This window comes from Lontra canadensis, unplaced genomic scaffold (genome assembly GCF_010015895.1).
Source record: "Lontra canadensis isolate GAN:19392208 unplaced genomic scaffold, GSC_riverotter_1.0 scaffold55, whole genome shotgun sequence".
Taxonomy (NCBI): Eukaryota; Metazoa; Chordata; class Mammalia; order Carnivora; family Mustelidae; genus Lontra; species Lontra canadensis.
The window spans coordinates 9,330,107-9,342,467 of NW_022631049.1; the positions used below are offsets into that span (position 1 = coordinate 9,330,107).

Consider the following 12,361-nt stretch of genomic DNA (forward strand, 5'->3'; position numbering starts at 1 on the left):
CCCATCTGCGTGGGGAGAGAGATTTCCGCGTGCTCCTCACAGGATTAAGCGTTGGGGAAACTGCAGGAATCTGCGGGGTGTGGAACTGGATACCTAGCCCAGGCTCTGCTACTCTAACCTTAGATAGGCGGCCTGTGCCATTCAGCACGAGGCTGATGCTGCTCTGAAAGGAAATGGTAGTGGTTTTGTAGGGACTGAGAACACTTTAAATAAGAGGACCTCCCCGATAGGAACTTTGGTCAGGGCAGCCATTGATTTTGTGCTTTTGGCAGAATCTTTGTGTTCTGTTAAAACACATTTGAAATGGTGAAGTGGAATTTGAATTGGCAAGTTGTTTTAAAGAATGAAATTTTAAAAATGTGAAATATCGTTGAATCTACGTTGAGTAAATTTACTCAAAAAGAAAAACTGTCCAACTAAAATTTTCATTCACAGCAGTGATTTTTCTAAAAATTACTTAAGAGAGTGGAATGAGGCATTTTTGGCACACTGGTGTGGATACTTGCTTAAAATTATTCTCTTTCTGTCTTTCTTTTGAGCCCTATTGCTCAAATTGACCCATATTGTTAGGTCTCCAGACTAGAAACGATTGTGTGATTTAATAATTTATTGGCGGTTTTTTGGCAGTTGGTCTGAAGAAAACAAGACCTTCAGTGAAATATCCTAAGTATTACTGAGGTAAGTTATAATTTCTGTAAAAATCTTTAAAATTGGGTAGACTGGGTGGAAAAGTTTTTATGGACCAGTGCTGTGTACCAGTAGAACCATAAATAGCAAAAACGGAAGAACCATGGTTAAAAGAAGCTTGGTTTGACCAGGGGTTCAGATGAATCTGTATAATTAGCTTCCTGATGTGATCTTGTAGATTAAAATCTCAAATTTAGTACATATTTATGAATTTTATCTATTTATGTACTTCCTATTTCTGAATTTTAAAATATTTAACATTTTTATCACAGAATAATATTAATATTTCCATGATTTTTTTCTTCCTAATTAAAAAAATTGGCATATAGACAAGATATGTCAGTAAAAGTTGAAAAGAAGTGATTTATTTTTTCTTAATAAAACAGTAAATACTGCTGAACTGTCCAGGGGGTAATCACCTATAATTCCACTACCCAACTTAAAACTTACTATCTGATACAAATAATGCATGTCAGTGGACATTGGGAAATTACTAAAAAGCCCAAAAAAGAAAACAAAAGTTTCTTGTATTCTTTCCACCAAAAGTTACAGTTTATACTGTAGTTCTATATAATACAGAAGGGTTTCTCTTTTTCATCAGCTTTGTTTTATAAAATAAAGGTTAATCTAGTACTGTACTCATTTTATCCCTTGTGTTTTTTTCTTTATGGAAGATACTTGGAACATGGGAAACACTTTATCCATAAATCATTTTTCTTGGTTGCGTAGTGTTCTATAGAATAGATGTACCATACTTTATATGATCTGATACCTTAGTTTTTCTATGATAACAATGTATGGTATCCTTGTGCATGTTTTACAAAAGATTGTGCCTGACAGTTGTTGTCTGTTGCTAAAATATCTAGGCATCTAGATCTTTCTGTATATCTTTGATTATTTGGAATAAATTCCTAGAAGTGGAAACATAAGGCCAAAAGGATTATACAGTTAAGTCTTTCATCTTTGTACAGTTTCCATCAGAAAGCTTTGTTCTTACTGCTTACTTACTTACTTCTTACTTTTTTCTTTCTGTTTTTTCTTCAGCTTTATTTTTCAGTTTCTTCCCCTGGGTCTCTTTATTCAAGCAGAATTATAATGTTTAAGTCACACATACAGTAAAATAATTATGAGAATTTTTATTGGCCTTTGTATGTGATTTCTTAAATATAATGTATTTTTCACTCTAGTTAGACATTTGTACAGTGGAATATTTTGCTACACAGAAGTGACATTAGAGGATACTAAAAACAAATACTGTTTTTATGGTATAGTTAGTGAGTTTATGTTTCCTCGTAGTCATCCTTAAAGTTTTCCATCTTTATGTGCATTCTCTTGGTGCTTTTGTAAACCATCTTAATGTTTTCTTTAACAGTAGTACTTTTCTACTACCAGTAGTAGTAATAGAACATTACTTTTTATGTTCCACAGATGATGCTATCTTAGCCCTCAAAATTTTTTTAATACTGAATTGATTTGTAATTGATAATGTAATACAGATTTAGAGCCCACTGAGAATTCTTAAGGATTTTATGATATATTAATGGAGGGTGACTGTATTTGAATATTAACTGAACGGTCATTAGATCATCTCTTAGGTATTAATGAAAAAAATTTCATTATGACAGATTTGTTTTTTGTATTTCAGTGAGCCCAAACTAATAATGTTCCCTACAAAATCAAAGTCACCACAATTTTTAATGGTGTTTCAATGATGAAAAGCTATTTTGAAAGCAGAATGATTTATTTATTTGGTCAAGGCTTCAAATGAAGCTCTGTAATTAGCTTTTTAAGGTAGTATTTTACACTGAAATCTCAAAATTAGAATGTTCCTGTGGATTTTTTTATCCATTCGTGTTCCCATTTCTGGATTTTTAATCATGGAACACTGAACATTTTCCTGATTTATTTTTTTTTTGAGCCCACGTTAAAATAGTTGACATAGGGATCTCATCAGTATTTAGAAGAGAAGTTTTTGTTTGTTTTTTAAGGAGATTATAAAATAGTCTATGTTCTGAGGACTGTGGCATACTCAAAACTAAAGAAGTCTCTGTTTTTGTTTTTTAGAATAAGCCTCATTTTGTGGGAAAATGAGGTAACATGTTTCAGGTGTTTTGTTTTAAGATTTTATTTATTTATTTGCCAGAGAGAGAGAGAGAGGGAGTGAGCGAGCGCACAAACTGAGGAAATGACAGGCAGAGGGAGAGAAAGAAGCAGGTTCCCGTTGAGCAGAGAGCCCGATATGGGACTCGATCCCAGGACCCTGGGACCATGACCTGAGCTGAAGGCAGAGGCTTAACCCTCTGAGCCACCCAGGTTCCCCGAACATGTTTCAGTTTTAGAAGACCTGGATCGGGGCTCCTGGGTGGCTCAGTGGGTTGAGCGCCTCTGCCTTTGGCTTGGGTGGTGGTCCTGGGATTGATTCCCAAGTCAGGCTCTCTGCTCAGCCGGAAGCCTGCTTTTTCCTCTCTCTGCCTACTTGTCATCTCTGTCAAGTAAATAAATAAAATCTTAAAAAAAAAAAAAAAAAGACCTGGATCTGCTGTTAAAAATTCTGTTTCTGGATGAAGTTTTACTCACTTTTTATTTAGTAATTAAGATTGGCTGTTGCTATTTTATATATGTATGTCACATATATATGTATCTTGAAAAATGATAGAATTTGTTCCACCTTACAGTTTCTGTAGATGTCTGTGTTGAGAAGTATAACAGATTGCTGTGTTGAATGTACCTGCTTTCCAATGGCTTCGTTATTTTTTGGAAAGTTACATAATTTGCTTATTTGTTAACAAAGCAATCTCTGCAATCCCTGTGTAGTCTTTTTGCCCAATTAAGAGTCACTGCTGATTTTTATGTCCACATGGAGGCATCGGTGACTGGGGGTTTTCCACATATAATTTGAACTAGAGTAACATCGTATTTTAGGATTTAAATTCAAGCTGATCTAAGTATCTGGTGATGTTTCTACATGGCAAGGATCTATGCTCAAGGAGCTTACTATTAATAAAAGAAAACCTAATTAAACATGGAAAGTTAATATAGTTATTTCAAAAGATTTGATCAGTTTAGGTAAGTTTTTAAAAGATTTAAATCAGGGCTTATGAGAATAGTAGATTTGACAAAGTTCAGTATACAATCAAATCTAATTGTTTTTTAAAAGCCAAATCGTTGTTTTGGTGTTTGGGGTTTTTTTAGAGAGAGCGGCAGAGGGAGAGGGATAGAATCTTAAGCAGGCAAGCAGGCTCCATACCCAGCACAGAGCCTAACATAGGGCTCTATCTCATAACCCTGAGATCATGACCTGAACTGAACTACGAGTCAGACACTTAACGGACTGAGCCACCCAGGCGCCTCAAGCCAAACTGTTTCATAATGCAGAACAAAAAGAAATTTACTTAGTGGTCACTGAAGGCCTTTCAAGATTAGTAAAATACAATTTATAAAATTAGAAGAGGGAAGATCTTGGACTTCCTGAGTGGATGGAAAGTTGTGATTAAGAATTCAGTTACATAGGGACGCCTGGGTGGCTCAGCTGGTTAAGCGGCTGCCTTCGGCTCAGGTCATGATCCCGGCATCCTGGGATCGAGTCCCACTTCGGGCTCCTTGCTCGGCAGGGAGCCTGCTTCTCCCTCTGCCTCTGCCTGCCTCTCTGTCTGCCTGTGCTCGCTCGCCCTCTCTCCCTCTGTCTCTGACAAATAAATAAATAAAATCTTAAAAAAAAAAAAAAAAGAATTAAGTTACATAAAAAAAGTTATGTTTGGGGTAGTGAGTAAACCAGTTTTGGAGAGCATGAGTGACTAAATAATACATTGGGAAAATTGTGTGAGGCCAGCTTGTCAGCATTTCTACAGTTAGCTGCACATCAGAATTATATGGGGTGCTTATCCTCGGTAAAGGTTTGGGAGCCTTGAGAGGGCCTTGAAAGCTGGAATTGAGCAGGAAATGAAAATTATTTTTGTTTTATTCTCAAATTTTTACAAATCAAAATGGAACTAAACCAAAAAAAATCACTTTTAATCCCACTCTAACATCAGATTTTTAAGTTACTTTTTCCTTGTCCATATGCATATTTTTTCTTTATTATTGGGTTAACTTTTTCTTTTGTCCTTTAACTTGTAGTAAGCCTTCAGTGCGACCACACAGTCCCTGTTATAATTTTAATGTCTGAAGATACTCCCATCAAACTGTTTCACCTTCAACTTCATTCTTCTATTGCTGGCCTTTTAGGTTTCTGGTTTTTTGGTATTGTGTTAGAATTATCATTGTTGTTCATATAGTATCTCCTGTCTTTTGGACCTTTCTTTTAGTTTGTTCCCTCCCTTAGGTTACCTATCAGCACTGGGTAACCTATAATTATAATCATTTTTGCTAACTTAAGAGGTGCAAAATATGTTGAGCTCTTTTTCCTTTTAATATTTTTGTTGTTAACTAGTGAAGTGGGACCTTTTTCTCTAGTTTCACTTACTGATTCATAGTAAGAGACAAGTTTTCAAGATCTCTGTCCATTTATGTAGGAGTCTTGATATTTTATTTCTTAATTCTTTGAGTTTATTATATATTTAGAAGTAATTTTCTGCAGATTATGTTTCCATACAGACCTTCTTTTTTATTTTAGTTATTTTCGTTGACGGTTTTTGAATAGACACAGAGGGGTACAATGTACCCAAGATGTACTACTGGAATATCATTTGGTAACAGTGTCCAGTGTGACTGAAGAAATGACAGGAATTGGAGCTAGGAAGACAGTTAAGATACTGTTGCAGTAGGAGCACTGCAGTTGGTTAAGTGTTCCCTGAAGTGTTCTGGGCTTTGTGTGGAGTCCACTTGGATTTCTCTCTCCCTCTCCTACTCCTCCCTCCTGCTAGTGCACTCTCTCCAAATCTTTAAAAAAAAAAAAAAAAAAAAGATACTGTTAAAATGCATCTGCATGCCTGAAACTAAAGGAGGATCTGGGGAGACAGAGGAAGGAATAGGTGAGGAAGAGACTGTGAAGGGGGAGAAAAAAAAGAAAAGGAATTTGATCTCTACTTGATTGCAGAGGTAAAGTAGAAAGGAAACCACTCTAGATTTTAAAAAGGGGGGGAATAGTTCATACCATTAACAAATTTGGAAGGTCAGGAAAGGCCACTGATTAGTAAAGAAAATGAAATCAGTTTTAAACATGCTAGTTAGAGCTTGAAACATCTGGTAAACATTTATTTTTTGTCAAAGTGCCTGTGAGATCCCTAACTGGGACAAGGCAAATACTCTACCTTACTTACATTGTTTCCTGAATTTTGAATTCTCTTTCCATTCTTCAATTAGATTTTAGTGTTTGTATCAAGGCCTTCCTATTTCTGATTTGTAAAGTACAACCTGGTTGGCTCATTCAGAAGAGCATGTGACTCTTAATCTCAGGATGGTGAGTTTGAGCTTCATGTTGATTGGTTTTAGAGATTACTTAAATTAATAAATGAACTTTAAAAAAACAGTAGAACTTGATTAGAAAAGAAAAGTGGATTAGTAAGTAAAAGAAGTGCAGGGAAGCCAGATGATTCTCAAAAGGAGAGGTTGTTCTTCGCTATTTAAAAAAATACAGTTTTAAGATAACATCTTAAAAAATACCTGTGTGCTTTTAAATTGTTCAGATATATGGGATGAAATATCTTTCCCTCCTTTCTCATCAGACTAAATTTTGTGTGTTTTAATTTTCTTTTAGCAAAATACAGAGAGGTTTGATGTGTGTGGAACATGAATGTTTAGCTAAGAGTCTATCTAAAATCCAAGTTAAGATGTTAATTGTTTTTGGAAACCACTTTTGTTTTATCGCTTATACTGATTAACAATTAGAAATGTAAAAAAATTAGAAATGACAAAACATGGATTAGGCGAATTTTTGAGTGTTCTTCAAGAGAAAGAGCTTTTACCAATTACTCTTTCAGTCCCTTTTTTCTTAGGGCTTTAGAAAATCTTATATTTTCTGCTATTTAGCAAGGGAAGAGTTACGATTTTTAGAAAAAACGAGCTTTTTAAATATCAGCTTATCAGTCACAGTATTTTTTTCCTTTTTTTCTTTTTGATTTGCCTTTTTAATCCATTTTTATAAAACCTAACCCATTTGGGGTATGAGCTTATGAAATTTGAGCCACTTTGTTACCTATGTCAAAATTGTCTTTGATCTCATTTAAATGATTATTTAAATTTTTCCCCATCATAGTGCTGGCTTTGAGTTACAAAATGATATGTTTACAGATTGAGGAAAAGTAATTAATACGCTCAGAAAAATTTATGTATTATAACATTTTCAGCATTTTTAGTTTGCAGCATGTGGTTATATGTATGTTTCCATTACTTTCCTTTTATTAATCCCTTAACTTTGGTACCTCTTATTTTTTTTTTTTTTTAAGATTTTATTTATTCATTTGACACACACAGATCACAAGTAGGCAGAGAGAGAGGAGGAAGCAGGCTCTCTGCGGAGCAGAGAACCCGATGCGGGGCTTGATCCCAGGACCCCGGGATCATGACCCGAGCTGAAAGCAGAGGCTTTAACCCACTGAGCCACCCAGGCACCCCAATACCTTTTACTTTTTAAAGAGTAAGTGATTGGAACTACTTACGGGATTTAGGTCTTCTCCATGCCCCCGTTAGAATAATAGCTTTTAAAAAAAAAATAGTTCAGGGATAGTAAAGAAGATAATTCCAGCTTTTGAATGTGTAGGTGTGGCCAGGCTTTTTTTTTTTTTTTTAGAAGATTTTATTTATTTATTTGACAGAGATCACAAGTAGGCAGAGAGAGAGAGAGAGAGGAGGAAGCAGGTTCTCCACTGAGCGGAGAGCCTGATGTGGGACTTGATCCCAGGACCCTGAGATCATGACCTGAGCTGAAGGCAGAGGCTTAACCACTGAGCCACCCAGGCGCCCTGTGTGGCCAGGCTTTTTATGAGAAGGGTGGTTTACAACAAATTTCTTAACTTCTCTGCCCCATCTGTAAAATGGGGATAATATATGTAGAAACTGCCCTATGTTGGTATTAGTATTAAATGAGTTAATACATGTAAAGTGCTTAGAATGATGTGAAGCATTTAGGAAGCAGATAGTAGACGGTGTTAGTGTGTCTAATGCTTTTACGTACTGTCACTCCGACAGCTTTTAGAAGAATACATTATATTTATATATAGAAATAAAGCTTTTAGACTCTTTGCCTCTCATTCTAGACCTCTCTCTCCAGACTAATTTGTAGTAACACTAAAACTGTCCATGGTTCCGCTGTACAAACTCTGTGTTTTCCCTAGTCTTTGTTTTTATTCATACTTTTCCCACGGTCTAGAATGTTCCTTTATTACTACATATTCAAACACTGCTTTTTAAGTGAAACTTCTGTTGATGACCTCTACAGCTTTAGGTAATGTGTCCATATGAATTTCATGTATTTTCTCTTAACATGATTCCTGTCACTTTATCTTACATTGTAGCTTTTTATTCACTTAGATATCCTTCACTAAGTTAGGACATTGTTACAGACCAAGAGCTGTACTTTATCCACCTTTGTAAGTTTAGAACCTATAACAAACCTTGGCACTTAGTAGGCCCTCACTTGTGGAGTGAAAGCTTATAAAATGGATAGCAGTTTAAAAGGTAATATTTAATAGATGCATGCCAGTGAAAATATGCTTTGTCAGTGTTTGTACACTAGGAACATCTTGCCTGATCAATCACTTAAAATGAGATTGCTTGAGGTTTTAGAATTAAGTCAGATTCAGGAACATGTCGGGAGTAGAGCACTGGGTGGAGGGGGGGCGGCTATCCACAAGTCAGGAGTTTTCATTGGAATGTTTTCATGCTGTTTTTTTAAAAGGCGGTATATCTAATTAACCACAGAGGGATTGGAGGTTTGGTTTGGTTTTAAGTAACTGATTTTTCACAGATCTGCCCACCCACAAATCTTCCTTATCACCAGTGGTCCAAATTTGTGAAAAGTTTGGCCAGGACTTAGAGTACATCTGCTGTCATGACAGAACATATAAGCCACCTGGCTCAGTCCATAATTTCACTTCCAAATAAAATTTTTCTTATCATCATAGTGCTTCTAGGCATGAAAAGTAGGGGTAAAAAAAAAAAAAAGTAGGGGTAATCAGAAGAAGAACTGGGTGAGATATTTCATGAGGACACTTACGTGATCCTGAGTTACTGAAATGAGAGGGTCTCAACCTCTAGATTTAGAAGAAATGGGAATGATGAGAAATTAGATAAGTTAAAATATCAGGCTCATATTAGGCATTCATAAAGCTAAAGTGGCAAATATGTACTCTTAGCTCAGAAATTCTCAAATTTCTATAATAGTTCAGTGGGATGTTGAATTGAATAAGCCTCTTAATATAGGAACACTGCATTTGAAAACCATATGTTCTGTGTTCTAATCATAAGCCTGTTCTCCGGGGCGCCTGGGTGGCTCAGTGGGTTAAAGCCTCTGCCTTCGGCTCAGGTCATGATCCCAGGTCCTGGGATCGAGCCCCACATTGGGCTCTCTGCTCAGCAGGGAGCCTGCTTCCTGCTCTCTCTCTGCTTGTCTCTCTGACTACTTGTGATCTCTGTCTGTCAAAAAAATAAATAAAATCTTAAAAAAAAAAAAAAAAAAAGCCTGTTCTCCTTGGTTGTGACCTGGGATACATTACTCTGCTTGAGTGTCTGCTTTTAGAGATAAAGGGCACAGGGCTAGATACTTACAGCTCTTAATATACTTGGTAGTTCCAATCCAGCACCATATTTTTCAAGTAAGAATTACCAAGCATGCTTCTAATATCTGTGTGTCCCCGAAGGTTAACTGATACTTAACAACCTGTGAGAATCTGAATCCAGTGTATCAGGCATTGACCCAGTAATTTTATCACTTAGGGAGGTTACTGCTACTCTTATCCCATGGGATTCCTATCACATCAGATCAAATTCTGACAGAAGCTTTAATGTCCTGTCTGCCTCACTATTGTAGTTTATAAGCATTCTAATTGCTTCCATTGTTCCGTAAAACAGCTGAAATAATAGCTAAGGAAGATCAGTAACTAATTTCATTATAGTGAAATTTCTGTTTTGTGTTTGTGTGTACTGCCCACACATAGCAAATGAAAGTACAGTGTTCTCCAATATTTTCTGTTCGTTCACGTTAAAAAAAAAAAAAAAAAAACAACTGTTATGATTAACAATTGATTTCATGACTTACTGTGGATCTCAGCCTGCTCTTTAGGTGGGAAAAATGGACTAGATAATAATGCCTTACATCATTTGTTAGTTTACTATACTCATAAGTATGATAGCTTAAAAGTTTTAAGATAGAATGAGATAAAAAGTCTTACCTAGAGATACTTCCAGTTTTAAGAGCAAGGGAATTGGGCTGTGGGTGTTGGGGCAGGATAGAGGGAACAGCTGAAAGACATCATGGAGTGGGGTTTATTTTCTTTCTTTTCATTGGCTTATGGTTTGTTTCGTAGTGTGTTACTGAGTCTGCTCATCGTAATGGCCCGCTTAGGGATTTATGTTTATTTGTATTCAGGGCTATCCAATCCTGTGGAAGCATAAAACAAAATCTTTTCTCCCAAGTTGATTCCCTCAAACCAAACCAAAAATGTTATTTTTCTCTTTATAATATTTGTGTTTCTTAGTTTTATGTGCAGTCCTAAAACTGCCTCCAGTGTTTGTATAATTTTGGTGGCCTGGATCTTGGTCAGACAGGATGGGGGGAGTGGACTTGAAAGAATTTAACAAAAATAAAAGCCATCTTCCCGTTTTTTATTCCTCAGTGTACTGTGTGATACTGTCCTTAAGACTTTTAAATTGCCAAGGAAATCTTGGTAACCAAGGCAGATTTTTTTTCCTCTTGTATGTGAAGTTCTGCATTTTATTACACAGTCACGAAAAACTAGTCTGTTACCAGTAAATACTTAAGCTACAGAACTTGCTTCTATATGCTGCCAAGTACTTCCTGTTTTGTCAGATTTCCTTTTAGGGGAAAGAATGGATTTAGAGTAGACGAGCCTGAGTTTCATGTTTAAAGCATCTCCCCTGAATTTCAGTTTGGAAGCCACCCAGATATCTAGATGGGGTGGGGATAAGGGGATGGCACATCGTGTTTACAAGTGAAGTCATTTGTCAGAAAGCTTCATTTGGATTTATATCCTGGAAGAGAGGGTTGCCGTGAAGAAAAAAAAACTTTTTGTTGTCAGAAATAATTAGTGCATGACTTGCCAACTTTGTGTCTTGCCTTTAGGCTTTCCATGTCAAATGTATTTCAGTTAGTGAATGAATCATTATATTGCTTCTGAAGGAAGGATCTATGTTCATTTCTAGTAGACTTTTCCTCTAGAATTACAGAAAAACTTCATTCAGCCACACATTTACTCCTTTTTCAGTAGGGACAGGTGAAAGTTCAAATGGTGATTCAAGAAGAAATTGGCTGCATTGTGAATATTGAGTATCTTTGCAGGATGAGTTTGCAGTGAAATGATTTTAAGAATTCTTTTACAACTGAAATTATGAGTAAATAGAACATTTAGTTATACGGGATGAATTACATGTTTTTGGTTTGGGGTTTGTTGTTGTTGTTGTTTTTAAGTTTATTTGAGTAATCTCTACACTCAACATGGGGATGCAACTCAAGACCCTGAGATCAAAAGTTGCATGCTCTCCCAACTAATAAGTGGCCCTGTCTGTTACTTTTTTCTTGTGAAATGAACTTCTAATTGGTGTTAATGTGTTAGTGGAACATGCTTTCAATGTAAACCAGAATCCCCTCATATTGCTGGTAAGGGAATCTTGTGTTAAGGTTCTTTTGCAGTGGGAACCAAGTTCTGAAAATTTTATTTGACTAAATTGACTTAAATTTACTAATTGATTGTCCTTAAGTCAGAGCTAGGTTTCTCTTTCTTGACCTGTCAGTAAAACAAGAATGATGCTGTTTGGTCCTTGTGATTTATGCTCTTTGTCCACCCTCATGTTGGAAATATTCAGGAAACTGATGCTGAATCAGATTTGAAACCATCTACTATGAAGTTTCTACCAGAAATGTCCCTTTTTTTTTTCCTTAAGATTTTATTTATTTGACAGAGAGATCACAAGTAGGCAGAGAGGCAGACAGAGAGAGGGGGAAGCAGGCTCCTCGCTGAGCAGAGAGCCCAAGCGGAGCTTGATTCCAGGACCCCCAGAACCTCCCCTTTTCATTGTTTAAGTATTTGTTCCTATTTCTGTATGTGTGTGTGAGCGCGCATGCGCGCCTTTTGCTAAGACCTATGTTTCTTTGAAATCCAGTGAAAGGGGTGCCTGGGTGGCTTAGTGGGTTGAGCCTCTCCCTTTGGCTCTGATCGTGGTTTCAGAGTCCTGGGATCGAGCCCAGCATTGGGCTCCCTGCTCATCAAGGGGCCTGCTTCCCCCTTCCCCTGCCTGCTTCTCTGCCTACTTGTGATCTCTCTCTCTCTCTGTCTCAAATAAATAAATCTTTAAAAAAAATAAATAAAATCCAGTGAAAGGAGATTTTCATCAGTAACCATCATGCCCTGCAACTTTGTTCTCCATTTTGTTTTATTACAGAAATCACATCTCTTGAAACCCTGTCTGTTAGATTTTCCTTTTACTAAATCCAAATCAGCGATTCTCAAATTTTACTGTATTAACAAGCATCACACCAGATATTTGTTCAAAATACGAATCC

General features: G+C 36.4%; 1 protein-coding gene across 1 annotated transcript in view; it reads left to right on the plus strand.

Annotated features, from left to right (window-relative positions):
* ARMH4 (armadillo like helical domain containing 4) overlaps positions 1-12,361 on the plus strand; it is a 244,161-nt gene that overhangs the window by 977 nt on the left and 230,823 nt on the right. The window lies entirely within an intron of this gene.